This window comes from Topomyia yanbarensis, chromosome 3 (genome assembly GCF_030247195.1).
Source record: "Topomyia yanbarensis strain Yona2022 chromosome 3, ASM3024719v1, whole genome shotgun sequence".
Classification (NCBI taxonomy): Eukaryota; Metazoa; Arthropoda; class Insecta; order Diptera; family Culicidae; genus Topomyia; species Topomyia yanbarensis.
In genome coordinates, this window is record NC_080672.1 from 259,791,659 (window position 1) to 259,805,945 (window position 14,287).

Genomic DNA, 14,287 nt, shown 5'->3' on the forward strand with positions numbered 1-14,287 from the left:
CTCCCCTGCCGCATAATTTCGGATAACCTGGAGCCTAGACCCCAAATGAAGCAACCGTGTTCGGTAAATCTCCTTGTTTGGGCACCGGTACTGGAGATCTTCCTTGATTGTTAGTAATTTACCAAGGCAGATCTCCTTTTCTTCACCCACGTCACCCCGGAAATTGCGTACTAATTCCCTCCGAGACGACCGCTCATGCGACAAAATTCCCCGAAGACGCCGCTGCCGCTGGACACCCGAAAGATCCGAATCAGGAGAGATAAAAATGCTTCGAGATAGCAACTCAAAATCCAGCTCATCGAAATGCAAATGATCGACGCGCATGAACACACACGCTTGGTTGAATTTCTCCAACGCCATCATAACTTGCGCTATATTGGAAGAAATCACCAAGACACAAAGCATGTAAGTACTGACACGGTATTATTTTCGATTTTTCGCCCACTAACGATTCCCTTAAAATTTCAGGAAATCAAGCTGTTCCAAAAATGTCTCAAACCGGATTGAGAATTCAAGGCGATTGGCCACCGCAACCGAATAATAACAACAACCTTCAAACTACTCGTCCGGCAGACCAAACACAACCAACGCAATCCACAAATTCGGACAAAAAAGAAAATGCAAAAATCAAAAAACAATACCAAAAATGTAAATAAATAAATAATACGACCGCGGAACAATATTGCGGAAGAAACCTCACCACTGTTCTACGAAAATCCTCTATTTAGTAGAAGCACCCCACACTCCGGAAGAAAAAAATATTTTCCAAAATAGGAAAATATTTTTTTCAGTGTGTTTTGCGCTGTGCGCCAAATGTAAGTAGGGGTTTGCCCACTACTCGGGTTCTGGTTTGCCCGGCGAACCCTTCTTTTCAGGGCGGCCTAGGTGCCTCTACAGAATTTCGGATTTTCGTAACAACAAAAAACAAAAGTAAACAAACAAGTAATTTACTAAATTTACCGACTTTTATTTCTCCGCTTCTCTACTTCACTGCTGCTGCTGCTGCTTTTGATGACTGCGGAAGGCGGGGGTTTATCCGACCGGCCGGGACTCCGACGGCCGAGTTCTCCTGCTGGTATCGTTGGCTGCTCCGGCAGCGGTCCTTGGCGTTTAGCTAGGGAGGTGAGCTTGGCTCCTTTGTTGGAACCTCCCTAGCGACGTTGGCGACGAATCGCCGGATCGTCTACTCGCCGTAAACGATCCCGGAAGTTACCGCAGTAAACTTCCCAGGGGGAACCTTTGTCCGCCCTGCTTCGTTCTCCTTGGCTATTAGCTATAGAGGAGAGCTAGGCTCGTTCGACTTATCCTCTATAGCGAGAACGGTTGATGTTCGGTTCCTTTTTAATTGGCCGGGGTAGCGAAAGAACTCCTTTGTAATTAGCTAACCCCTTTTGGCGAACCGACACCACACTATGCACTGTGCCCGAACCACAAACCGGCACTTTTCGACAGGGATTTTACTGTCACACGCGCGCACTAAACTCCACAGTTACGGTGGCGCAAAACTGTCCCGAAAGAAAATACTCTGGACGTCTGTTCTTGTTCGTGGTCCGTCACTTTCTTTACTCCACCAAACAACCACCAAAAAACACACCGCCGCATAGCTGTCATTGCCATGGTACAGCATAGTTAGCAATCACTTTTACAGCGAGAGGAGAGCGGAGACCTACCTAAACCCTATGTTTCTTATATACAAATGTTCAACAAAATTTACTACACCTATCTGCACAAACAAAACCGTTCACAAACTAGAAAATGAACAAAAATTTACAACTTTAGTGTGAACGGTACAAAACAGCGGTGAGCATAAATTTTCGTAAACAATACACTCTACGGAGAGAGTACGCACGAAAGGGTATATTTCCACCCAGTGCTCAATTGTTACCCTGACGGGTTACAAAGTAGATTGGTCAAATATCACCTTCAAAAGCGCCCGTCTCAGCTAACGGAGTCCGCTTCTTCATTACCTGGGATAAAGCAATGCGATGGAACACAAAGTAAAGTAATTTTGTACAATCTTACAGACAAAGCACGCAGGAGCTCCTATATTTTCTCCAGAAAATATGGACTCTGCTTACTAGGTTTCCATGAACGGAGAGCTTCTATTGATTTGAGGCTGTCCGAAACAATAAAGTAATGATCGGTGGGCAAAGTATCAATAATCCCAAGAGTATACTGAATATCCGTGAGTTCCGCGACATAAACTGAAGTAGGATCATTGAGTTTAAAAGAGGCGATGAGGTTTGGATTGAATATACCAAAGCCAGTAGGGCCGTTGAGACTTCGGCCATTATCGAAGGGATTGGGCTGGCAACAAATGCACCAGGTGCGAAACGAATCATTTTGTTGTAAGCAGGTCTGCATCGATGTTTATACATTATTTTCGAAGTGATCATCGCCGATTCCACTTGAAGCAATGTCGATCGTTTACCTCGCGGAAGTTTGGCACCATCGTTTGAAGAATTCGGTGCCTGAATTCACATTACTTCTTTGTCACCTTGCAATGCGCTTTAATATTCATTGTCCAATTCAACGTTTCATCGAGGATCCTCATTCGGTTTGTTTTCGGGACAGCTACTCGGTCGATGGTTAGCCGCGGCCTGCAGTTTTCGTAGTAGTCCCTTTGTTTTGCGACCTCGCACCACCGGAGTATGTCGTCCGCATACAGTAGTATTTCCACGCCAGCTAGGACTACTTTAATTAAGGGTTGCATCGCGACAAGGAACAGTGCCACTAATAAAACGGAACTTTGTAGTACTCCATTTTCCAGTTCATGTATTTCTGACAGCTGGTTTCCTATGAAAACCTGGAAGTTCCTTTCAGAGAGAAAGCTTTGCAGCATGTTGATCATTCGACCTCGATTCTCCAAAACTTTAGTGTGCGAAGTATACCACCTTGTTGTGTCGTATGCCTTGGAGATGTTCAATTACGCTATGAGACTGTGCTCGTCGGTTGTTGGGAGCAATCTCTGTAGCTCTGCAAAGTATATATCTGCCTCGTCCTGAGTGGAAAGCATGTTGCCGTTCATCGAGTCGCCCACTTGACTCCAGTTCGGTGATGAGTCGGCGGTTTACGATACGCTCGAACAGCTTTGCCATACAGTTACAATAGCGATAGCGAGAAAGACACAGCTGCGCCTAATAACGCTGAAGATCTCGAAAAGCGTTGTCGTCACGGATAACGGGAGTCGTCGAAAACGCCGATAGTCCATCATGTCAGGTCCTATCGAGACACTTCTCCCTTTATCCAGAGCCCACAACAGTTCATTCAAGGTAAGGCCAGTATTGTACATATTATTGCTGTCGGGCGAGTAACTTGCGCGAAGCTGCTCGGCTCGTGCCTTCGTCGCTTGAAAGGATGGAGAGTAGCTCGAAGTAACCGATCTTTCCCTGTTTACGTTTTACTTGCACTTCCATTACCTCTTCGGGGTTGTTCGTAAAGTTGTCCGTTCGCTTGAATACTACAGTGCTTCGCTGCCGGTTACCACGCAAAGTATTCACTGTATGCCACAATTCAGTCAGTGCGTTGAAAGTGAAATCTTAGCCACGAAATCCTCCCATAACTGTTGTTTCGCTAGCTTAGTGACTTGTTGTGCTACTGCTCGTGATTCCTGAAATCGTCTGAGTGCGGTTGACCTGTCTGGATCTGATAAATATAGATGTCGAAGAGCACGGAAATACTTTCTACGCTGCCTAACTCCAGGGAATTACCATGATATAGCTTTTGATCCAGTTCGGTCACTACTTCTTAGCCAGGTATTCTGGGTAAAAGGAAATATCAGTAGCTGATATATTATCCGTTGCGGGGTCGACGCGAGTTGGACAACAGTCGTTCAGAATCATGAGCTTTCTAGTCAATGTCGTTTCTGCGGTGAAGTGACCGCGTTCGATGACTGAGATCCCCAAGCGATAAGATGTGCATTGAAGTCTTCAAGAAATACTATTAGACCTTCTAGCTCATCGAGTAGGTCGTCCACATTTCTGAGTTGAAGGTGGAACGGAGATAGCCACAACTGTTGCCTGTACTGGCTGGAAGATACGAGCGACGACGACCTGTAAATTGGTGTTGCACGCACTCAAAGGCTATGCCTTCTTGGATTGCAAGCCATACACCATGTTGCCAATAGTGTTGGGAGTTTTATTTCAGTAGCAGCGTATAGCTTTCGCCGACAAAACTCTATTCTACCACGCTTTGGTTGACTTTCGTTTCTTGCAGCGCTATTACGTAAACGTGCTCGAAGATAAGCAGTTTTTTCGATTATATAGGTTTTAACATTAAGGTCATTCGCCTCTTCGGGTTAGAAAAATCTGTTATGAAAAAATTCTAACCCTTTGTGCGGGGTCGTGATTCGAACCCAGGTGTGCTGCGTACAAGGCAATCGATTTACCAACTACGCTACGCCCACTCCCAAGATTGGCAGTTCTTGATGTTCGCTTTGAGACCACGCAGGTTCCATTCCAGTATGAAACATCCGTTGGAATGACAGTTCGTGCTCGGCTGTATTGACGATAATGTGGTCGATATTCGGCGCCTTGGTGATTGTGTGGTATTAGCGCGTGATGTTCCTTCACCGGCGGAAAGCCAGGAGGAAAAATACGAGAACTTTAGATCCGGGAGGTAGGATCCTCTTCCTTCCGGTCGATCCCTTCATGATGAAGTGGGGAAGCTACTTTCTTCTCTTCTTCGACAAACCGAATACTCGTTCAATGCGTGTTGGCCACATCTGTAACGGGAGAAGCCGCAACAGAATCCGTTCGTAAACGAGGTGGAATGGGACTTACGTAGGATTTCATTACGTAATTTCAACATTTCCAACGTTCTGCCTTTCTCATATAGAAAGGTTAAGCTATCACCCTGAAAACCGGTTCTTTAGCCCAGGGCCGAGTATCCTATTCAGTTCGTCTAGTTTGGAAAATGTATGTGTGTATGTGTCAAATAATGTCACTCACTTTTGTCAGTGATGGTTGGTCCAAATCGCACAATCTTAGTCTCGAATCGAAGATATTCAATTCTTTATTGATCGAAGTTCCGATTCCGTAGTTACGGGTGGAAGAGTGCGGTCACACAGCAAATTGCCATATAAACTGGTACCAGCATGATGTCCAAATGATACAATACATATTAAAATGTGTGCAACATTGCACGAATTTACGGGTGTAGATTACTAATGTAAATTGAAGTATTTTTGACCATATTGGCCGTCTATGACAGTTCTTGATGTCCCCGGGGAACTTGCCAAGTTCCTAAGTTAATACGACACCTATTTCTCAGTGAATTTTTGACTGATTTTTACAAACTTAATATCAATTGAAAGATTTTACACTCCCATTGACTGCTATTGAATTTTATTCAGATCTGGCTATTGGTTCCGGAGTTGTAGGTTGGTTAGTACGGCCACACAGGAATTCCCCATATAGTTATTGTCCACTATCGACAATTCCGGGCCTCAGCCATATTCCTGAATTAAAGCCATATCGGTTATTCGGTGATGACTGAACCGATTTTCACAAACCAAGTCTCAAATGGAAGGTATAAAATGCGGTTGGTTGCACCTCCGATCAATCCCCTCCCCCTTTCGAAGTCTTCGTTAGCCACATTGACCATCACAAAAGATTATTGCAGTCCCGGGAGAAATGGCCGTCTTTCAAAATTACCAAACTCACATCAGTTTTTCGGAGATGGTTGGGCAAATTTTCACAAACTTGGTCTCAAGTGAAAGGAATATTAACCCCATAGGCTGTCATGAAATTTCGTGCGGATTGTTCATATAGATACAGCAATATATATTGAATCATCCGATCACATGGCCTTGCGTTAAGCCAGACCGAACTGAGCGCCATAATTTTTCTCTAGTATTTTTCATGCTAAAATGCATTTTTAGATAACTTACCATTAACATAGCAAGTTAAGGAACACTTATTTGCTTTCGTTTCCTATTTGTGTTCCCTAAAATAAATAGATGTGGGTGTTACTAGTGTATCTCAAAATGGCACTTGGTCCGCTTTGGCTTAACACAAGCCACATATGAGGTGCCCTTATAACCCGGAACATAAAATTTTTTTTCAAAGGAAAACATGAAATTTCAGGAATCTAATTTGTATTTTTGAAGCCTGTCTTTGAAATGCATGAAGCGTCGAGATTTGATGTTATCTCTAAAAAAAATTTAGGCATCAAGACATTTCCCTAATTATGTTGAACATAACCACTCATGGAGGCATAGTTTGGCGAAATGAGAAAGGCACAGGTTTTTTTATTAAAATGTGTGCCGTTTCGCGAAAAAATCAAAATATCGAAAAAAAAATCCTACTTACGTCGCTTGCTACCGTTCTAAGGAATCGACCAAATTTTAATGTTTGATTCTAGATCAAATTTTACGGGAGATAGATTTTTCGCCTAGTTTCATATTTTCGACCATCAGTGTAGTCACCGGTGTAGTCATAGTGTCGTTAGTCGGGCCAAACTGCTCCTACCTATATCGCACCCAGTTCGGTGTACAAACTCTTCGAGATGAGTAGACAAGCAAAAGATCGCTCTCCGACCGTACCGATCAAAGCACAACGGAAACACCTTACTCGATCGTACGACGTAGCTGTGTCGCTTATGAGTTATATTCTCATTAGTGAATGGAGGTGGGGAATTTAAAATCTTTGCATACTTCGCATGGTTTCAAATCCGGCGACGGAGACTCTAGAGCAGAAGTTGAGTTTTCTCGTGCAAGTTGTTCACACGTTGGTCCGGTCGGTCAAGTGTAATCCGCATTAGTAACTGTTCCATGTACCGTTGACCTGGTCTCTAGAGGCAAGGTTGGTCACAATAGGCGAAGAATAGGTACATGCAGTGTTTACCAGCTTTGGCGCTCTTTCTGTAGGCTCCGTTATGCTAAATATAGGAAGTGCACGGTGCCCCCGAAGTGAGTAAATCATGCTGAAAGAATTATGGTGTAAGTGCTATACATATTGTTGACATGTTTGCTATATGAACAGCTAGAATTGGTTTTGATTGCAATTTAAGGATGGCAAATGGGTGTGTATTTGTATAGTGTACTGTGCAGAATAGTGTCGGTCGTTTGCCAGCGAAAGGTTGTTGCAAACAACAGATGTTATACATATGTTTAAAATTGGAAAATACTGGCGTGGCACCACGCCTTCAATAGGACTCATCCGTCTAACACAATGAGTAAGTGAAAATAGCGCCTGCCTGCCTTTTGTGCCGACTGATGTTTGTACACCGAAGCGGGTTTTTGCGATACGCTAGGTTGATAGGTGTAAATAAGGTTAAGTGTTTTAAATTGCAGATAATCTCGCCCTTTGTTTGGTTTTGAAAGACGTAAGACAATTGTGATTTTTTTGTCTACATCCATAGTTCGCAAATATAGTTTTGTCACCTTTTTTGCTGCATCGTTATGAATCGATGGTAGTGAATAGCCGGTCTAGTTAGATGTTTTAATATATATACATGAAAATGATTGGTTTCACTTGGGCTATAATACTGATATAATTGTATAGGCTGTATCCATATACTGTGCTTGAGTTGTTTGAAACATAAAAATAAAATCGAGCTTCATCCTTAATGTATGCCTGAAACGTATGCATTAGGCACTGCCAACATCCACGTTACAGATCCAGCAAAGTGTCTCTTATATGTTTGATCAGCCTTGTGATGTCGGTATAGTTGTAGATCAATAGACCGTTGCAGTCAAAGCTTTTGCACCATATTAAATCCATTAACATTAACAGCAGGTTATAGACACGATTATGATTATCTACATATTTCCTCCTCCGTTTCATATCAAGGATAAATACTTCGTGTCTTCGATGATTTTTAACTTTTAGACTGTACTGACACTCTTCAAGGCAACTGTTTCGAAACTAATCTTTTGACCCTCTTGTAACGCATATTTTGACTGAAATAATTTTACTGCAGTGTAGTAAATTTGTTTCGTTGATTTAAACTCATCTCGACAAGCCATACACCGAATTCCATTTGTGACATCTACAGAACCAGATGAATTTGAGTGTCATCTCCAAGAACGACGTGTTTTTATGTGCCGCGCAGTACTGCATCACAAGCAATCTCTTCGGAGACTATTATAATTAGTCATAAAACCGGTCGAAATTGAGATCGTAGTCTCTGGACAATGTTTGGTTTTCGGAGAAACATGTTTACCTTTTAATGGCATCAGCCGGAATCGTTCCTTTTATTCTACGTCGCCGTCCTTTTGAATTCTCCGTTTCGATCACAGTTGTGCTCATTTTTTTCGGTACATGTTTGTTCCGTTTTTGTGTAAAAATAAAATATGAGTTAACTCTACGATTGTCATCCCTCCGGCAGACGCTCAGTACTCTTATGGTGTTTTCCTTGACCCCGAAATGAATCAATCGCTATAAGTTCATACGCTCCCACTTCGTCGAATTTTAACTAATTCATGCTACTATGTTTATGTAATCCTTACAAACAAATGGATTACAGGTTTGCTTGCGAGGGGCCGCCTCTTTCGACGGCCGCTCAGCGGCCACATCACCCGGCGTATCCTCAGCGGCTCTACGCCTCCAAAAATCTTTGCTCTCGATTATGTGGCAAAGCCGCATTACACTGGCTACGCATCATAAACTAGAACAGTGTAGAAACCGATGGTTCTGACCGTGTAAATACAGGTTGAAAAAAAAAATTATCCGTTAATAATGCTTGTGTATGGAATAACAACACCCAATGCACACACTGTATTTCTTTTTCAAGTTGTGTGACTACAAAATATAGAAAAATCATGTGATTAGGCTTCCGACATCCCCATTAAGAATTGTCGGGCTTTACGTTTTTACACCCTCCATCAGATTTTGTACCGTAGGTGTGTTCACTTTGTTTGATGTCAAACGTTAATTTACTTTGAATGGTATCTCATTTCCAACTATATGCTAAATTCCTGAGTAATTTTTCCATAGTGACAGGAAGCTAGCCAAACCGTACACCAAAAATTGTGTTTCTTAAAAAAAGTAACAAACGTTTTTGCATCTTATTTGACTGAGCTAATTGTCACGACAATTACGCTTATCAACCGACATGTGCAAATCGCTTGCCAAACCAAGTGCTTTTTTCTGCTTAAACTTATCTGGATCCATTCCGTTTCCGGTGCTGTGTAGAACTCTTGACTTGGGAGGTGTTTCAAAATTTCCGTCACTTACGTTTCGTCATTCATTACGACGCAATCAAACTTGGTTAATAATCTCGGACACCACTTCTTGTCCTCTCGATTGGCTGTCACTGTAACCTTGCACGCTGACAGTTCGGCTAGTTTATTGTCTCTTTGTACTGTTTTGTGTAATATTCCCAATTTGTTTCCGTCGTCGAATAGGACGTTTAAGGTTACGTATGAAAGTGCTAGACTTCTTCCGGTTACTGTGTAATTCTTATTGTTTTTTTCCTGATACTGGTTTCCTAGAAGTCGTCAGACGTTTCCGGAACATTTTAAAAGCATTTGCCACAGTCGATTTGGCAACTTTCAATGACTTTGCCCAAGTCTCGTATAATTTGGATTTGGGACAAAATTTTGATACGCCATTAAAGTTTAAATTAGTTTTAAATGCGCGATTTAAAAAATCAGTCTTCCCAAATAAACATCGTACACAATGTTCACTCTGGTTCTGTGCTCATATTAAAGCCACACTTCGTGTATAAACTCAAACACGCTATTTCGCACGGTCACAGTTTTACTCTGCGAACAAATACGTTAAAGAGGTCGGATATTTAATGTTATACAAATTTCAGTGTGGAAGCATTTGACGTGATTTCTAAAAAAAATGGATCGGTAGCAGTGTGTGGTGAAGAATGGAACCAATCCGCTTAATAGAATAATTTAATAGTTCAATTCTCGACAAATATCTGATTTGGGCTTAGGGGCCGGATGTCGGACTTGACTTTCAGGGAGAGTTCTGAAGGAAGCGCCATTACCCAAGCACGGCACATAGTAGTCAACGAAAGGGAAGACTTTTCTCTGTTATTTGCTGTCAACGATTGTGTTGGGCGATTAGTGGTTCGTCCGGAATCGTCCCCCGAAGTGAGTTTTGATAGTTGAGCCCTAATCATATGTTTGTCGAGAATTTTAAGATAAAAGTAATGAGCGAGCAAAGGCGCTTTATCCTAGGCTTTTTAGCCAGGGCAAGGTGTAAATACCTCTGTCCCATCCCAAAGGAACAAAGGAGTGACATTAACCTTCTTAGCAAAGTCACTCCCAACGATTTATCATATCCCCTTCAAACGGAAACGGTTGGTACGTTTGTCCTCTTTTCTTCCTTAATTAAGATTCGAAATGATTCGTTAATCAAATTTTCATTAATTGAAAAATTTGATTGCCGTTTAATTTTGAAACATCTTTAAACCCAACCCTGCACAGTAGGCCTGACCGTTTTAATATTTGCGGCATAAGAAAAGATAAGACAAGAAAAACACTAGAATAACTGTAGTGTTTTCTAGGATGCTTTTCAATATTGACTGTGTAAGGGTTAGAATAGAATAGAATAGAAAAATTCAAACTCGCTATTTCGTACCAAAACATGTGAACAAGTTCGCCTGCACAACCGAACCCATGTACGTGTACGGTGTGCGTACACATAGGTTCGTGGCACCAGTTTTCTCTTTCTCGCTCTCATCATCACTAGTGATGTTTTGTGCGAATCTTTCTCGTGTACGCACCGTGAGCCGTGCTTGTAAACATTGTTCCACAGTTTAATGGCATTGTTGATGGACACGGTTCACACTGAGGGTCATTGTGTGTCGATTTATCGGTCGTTTTCGTCATCTTGCACAGGCCAATTAAATAGATGTAAATGTAAAAGAGTGGTTGTTTTGTAATAAATGTAGCTTTTAGTACTAGTGTGCAATTGTTATGTGCTAGTCGCTGTATCTGTGTATGTGATCGTCTGAGTTTTTGTGACAGCTAGGTCAGGGAATGGATGCAGAACTGGCGTATATGATAGAATAATGGGTAATCCTTCCGGTATTCAATCGATTGCACACGATTCAATTCATCGGATTGGATAAATTAAGGTACAACAAATGTACCGACGGACGTGAATCATCCCTTCTCGATCAGCATAGAATGAAAAAAATTCTAACAGAATGCAATTGTCGTTAATTGTAAGTAAACATCATTTGCTGGTATTTAGACGAGTTCATGTAGTTTGATTGTATATTACATTACATTACATCTTCTTTTCTGCTACTTTATTAGTGTGTTTTTGATGTATTTCTATTAGCTTGCTTTTCCACTACTCATGTATACCAAAAACAATGTCGGTCAATTTATACACTTCTAATTAATCGCGATGCATCTTTTATGTTTTATTCGGCATGTTATAATTCCTATTTATCAACAATTTGATTCATACTAACACTCACTGACACAATCAATTGCATATTCCCTCATATACACTCAAAATCTCCCATTTCAAATATACAAACGCTCGTGGCCTTCGCGACAACACAACCCTAGTCACAGAAGTGAACACCTATAAATTTACAAACGCAGTCTCAAGCAATAATCCGCGATCATGAATCAGTCACGTCCGGAAATCTCCATCATTGGTATTAGCAGCATAGGTTCATGCCTTACGTTGAACCAATCAAAAATGATGTTTATATTCACTAGAAAAAGCATCAAATTCACGGTCCGCGCGATCATTCAAAAACTCACGTGAATATGCGAATAATCACGCTGTTATAGAATCGAATTTATCATCGCGAAGTTACATACACGCTAGCAGACGCGAAAATCATGTTAACATACAAACGTTTGAGCTTCGCCCACGCTCAACTACGACTGCAATCTTACAAACATGAAAGTACCTCGATGGTACAATAAATATTTTAGCACTTATAAACTCATAAACACGGTCTCAAGTGTGGACCTACAAACACTTGTGTTTGCGCGATCATAAACGGTCACCCTCGTGTCCATAGGTCCATGTATTCAGTTGCACCATTCAGAAAATAAATAACGCTAGCATCCACTAGACAACATATTCCATACCGACATGAAGAAGAACTCTAATGACGGCGAAATTCACTCTATTGTAGCATCTGAACCGCACACTAGAAATTTAGTATCATATTCGTAATCCGCGCGATAATTCAAGAACACCATGAAAATGAACATACAAACGCTTGAGCCCTTCGCGATCATCTATGCACACCTACACTCGCGATCTCGCATTTTCCCATATAAAATCCCATTTTTTCTGGCCAACATTGAGAAAATTTTCAAATGGTTATAAAAACCGACCATGATCTGCTAGGGGTAAGCTAAAAACGTAGTTTTTCATCATTTCTCACCTCCATTACTCCACGATAAATCGTTTGTGAAATAGTTTGTGAAAGTAGTACACTTAAGTCGGTATTTTGTCGTTGAGCGCTTGTGATTTTATATGCGAAATTGGGCTTTTTTGCTTCAAAACGGTGTAGCACAGGATAGGCTCATATTATTTTGAGTTTATAGGTGTTTTCATGTAAAAATGTCTGAGAATTTTCAAAATTAAAATATTCGAATTGTGAGAAAATTGTACTTTTAATCATTTACTTGAAAACTCGCATAATTGGCAGCACTGCTGCTAACAACCGGTATTTTTTCTAGATTTTATTTTTTGAACAATTAAAAAAACATCTCGAGTGTTGATTCTAGAATAAATAGACTCGGAGATATAATCAAAAGAAAATCAAGACGGAGGAAAGTCCCGTGGTATACCACAATAGATCTAAATACTGGTCGCAGCGGTTCACAAAACATCAGATTTGTATTTTTATATTGACCCTAGATGAACAATGCACCCCAAAATGGTTAAAATCCGTGAAGGTCGATTACACGTGTCTTGATCACTTCCGCGGAATGACCCCTATATAATATCGTTTTATATACTAGAAATTTTCTTCGCCAAAAACAGCTTGTAATTCACACTTAATTGGTCTTTATAATAGCATTCGTCTAACTCGAGACCTAATTGTTTTAAAGCTGAGTTCCAATTCGTCCCAATACGCCCCAAACCAGACAAAATGTCGCAATAGCTCCGGCCCCAAAGAGGCGCCTGCAAGTGAATCATGTTGGCCATGAGTTTTCATAACATGTCACAGACGATGTGTCCATTACCTACCCATTCAAATGTGTGTGGATCATAGATGCAAACTCCAAAGCGGCTCAATGCGGATTAGAGCACATGGGTCGGTCTGGTTTGTGTGTTTGAGCTAGTCGAAGCGAGCGCGGCTAAAACTACTAACCATCACCTGTGTCGTAGCGGTTTGATGAGGTTGTCTGACAGTTCCCCGACTCATTTGATGCCAAAATAGGCATTGCAATTGAGATTTCACCTCAATCCTCTCTCTCTTGTCTGGTGTTAAGTTTATCCTACTGTATTGACCCACTCAATCCTGACAATGGAATTTGATTTTATTTAACCAATTTAAAAGTTATTCAATTTACCGCAGTATTTTCTTCTTGTTTGTGAAATGTTCAAAGTTTTTTTCCGTTAATTATTTTTGGTCCCCAGTTTTGTGAACATTCAATATTAACCACTTTAAACTAAGTTTCGTTTTGAATCGTTACACAGCGAATATGTTTCTAGCGTCTGCTGCATCAACAAAAAATCGTTTCTGACCAGTCTACAAATAGATGACGTGCATTGGTGACACACAGAAGATGTGGGTTGCGCTCAGTGGCTAGTCGGTATAAATCTTTTCCCTCCTTATTCACTTCGAACAACCTCGGCATAGAAGTGTGGCGATATTTCCATTCTGGCACGGCATTGACACTGAGCGACAGGGGAAGGAGACCGAATTGAATGAAATCAGCCGAGCTAGGGACGAACAGACACACCAGAATGCGCCAGGGTAGGTCGGGGATAATGCTCAGAGCGATGTACTTTCGCTGGCCAACCAATCAGTGGCGTCCCTAGGGTTGAGAGGATGAATCGAGGAATAGTATCTTTTAATTCTCATATATAGGCCCCTTGGTTTTGGTATGATTTATGATTCGGGATGCCATACCAGGTCGTCTGCTACTGCTACCCACTTGCGACGATACTGGAAATGAGTGCATACTGAATACAACGTAAATTAAATGGGATTGATAAATTGCATTTGATTTCTACCAAGCGGCAATTGGATTAGCATATGAGTCGAATTCAAGCCAGAGTTTAAAGAAACTGTTCCCATATGCCTTTTGGCTTTTAGCCTTTACTAGTTTTATGGATACGATATATCAAGCGAGCCGATTGAAGGATGCGCATTTGAATATTGAAATCGTTGA

General features: G+C 41.4%; 1 protein-coding gene across 6 annotated transcripts in view; it reads left to right on the plus strand.

The window, feature by feature from the left end:
• LOC131691509 (triple functional domain protein) overlaps positions 1–14,287 on the plus strand; it is a 245,888-nt gene that overhangs the window by 153,563 nt on the left and 78,038 nt on the right. The gene's annotated exons all lie outside the window — the stretch shown is intronic.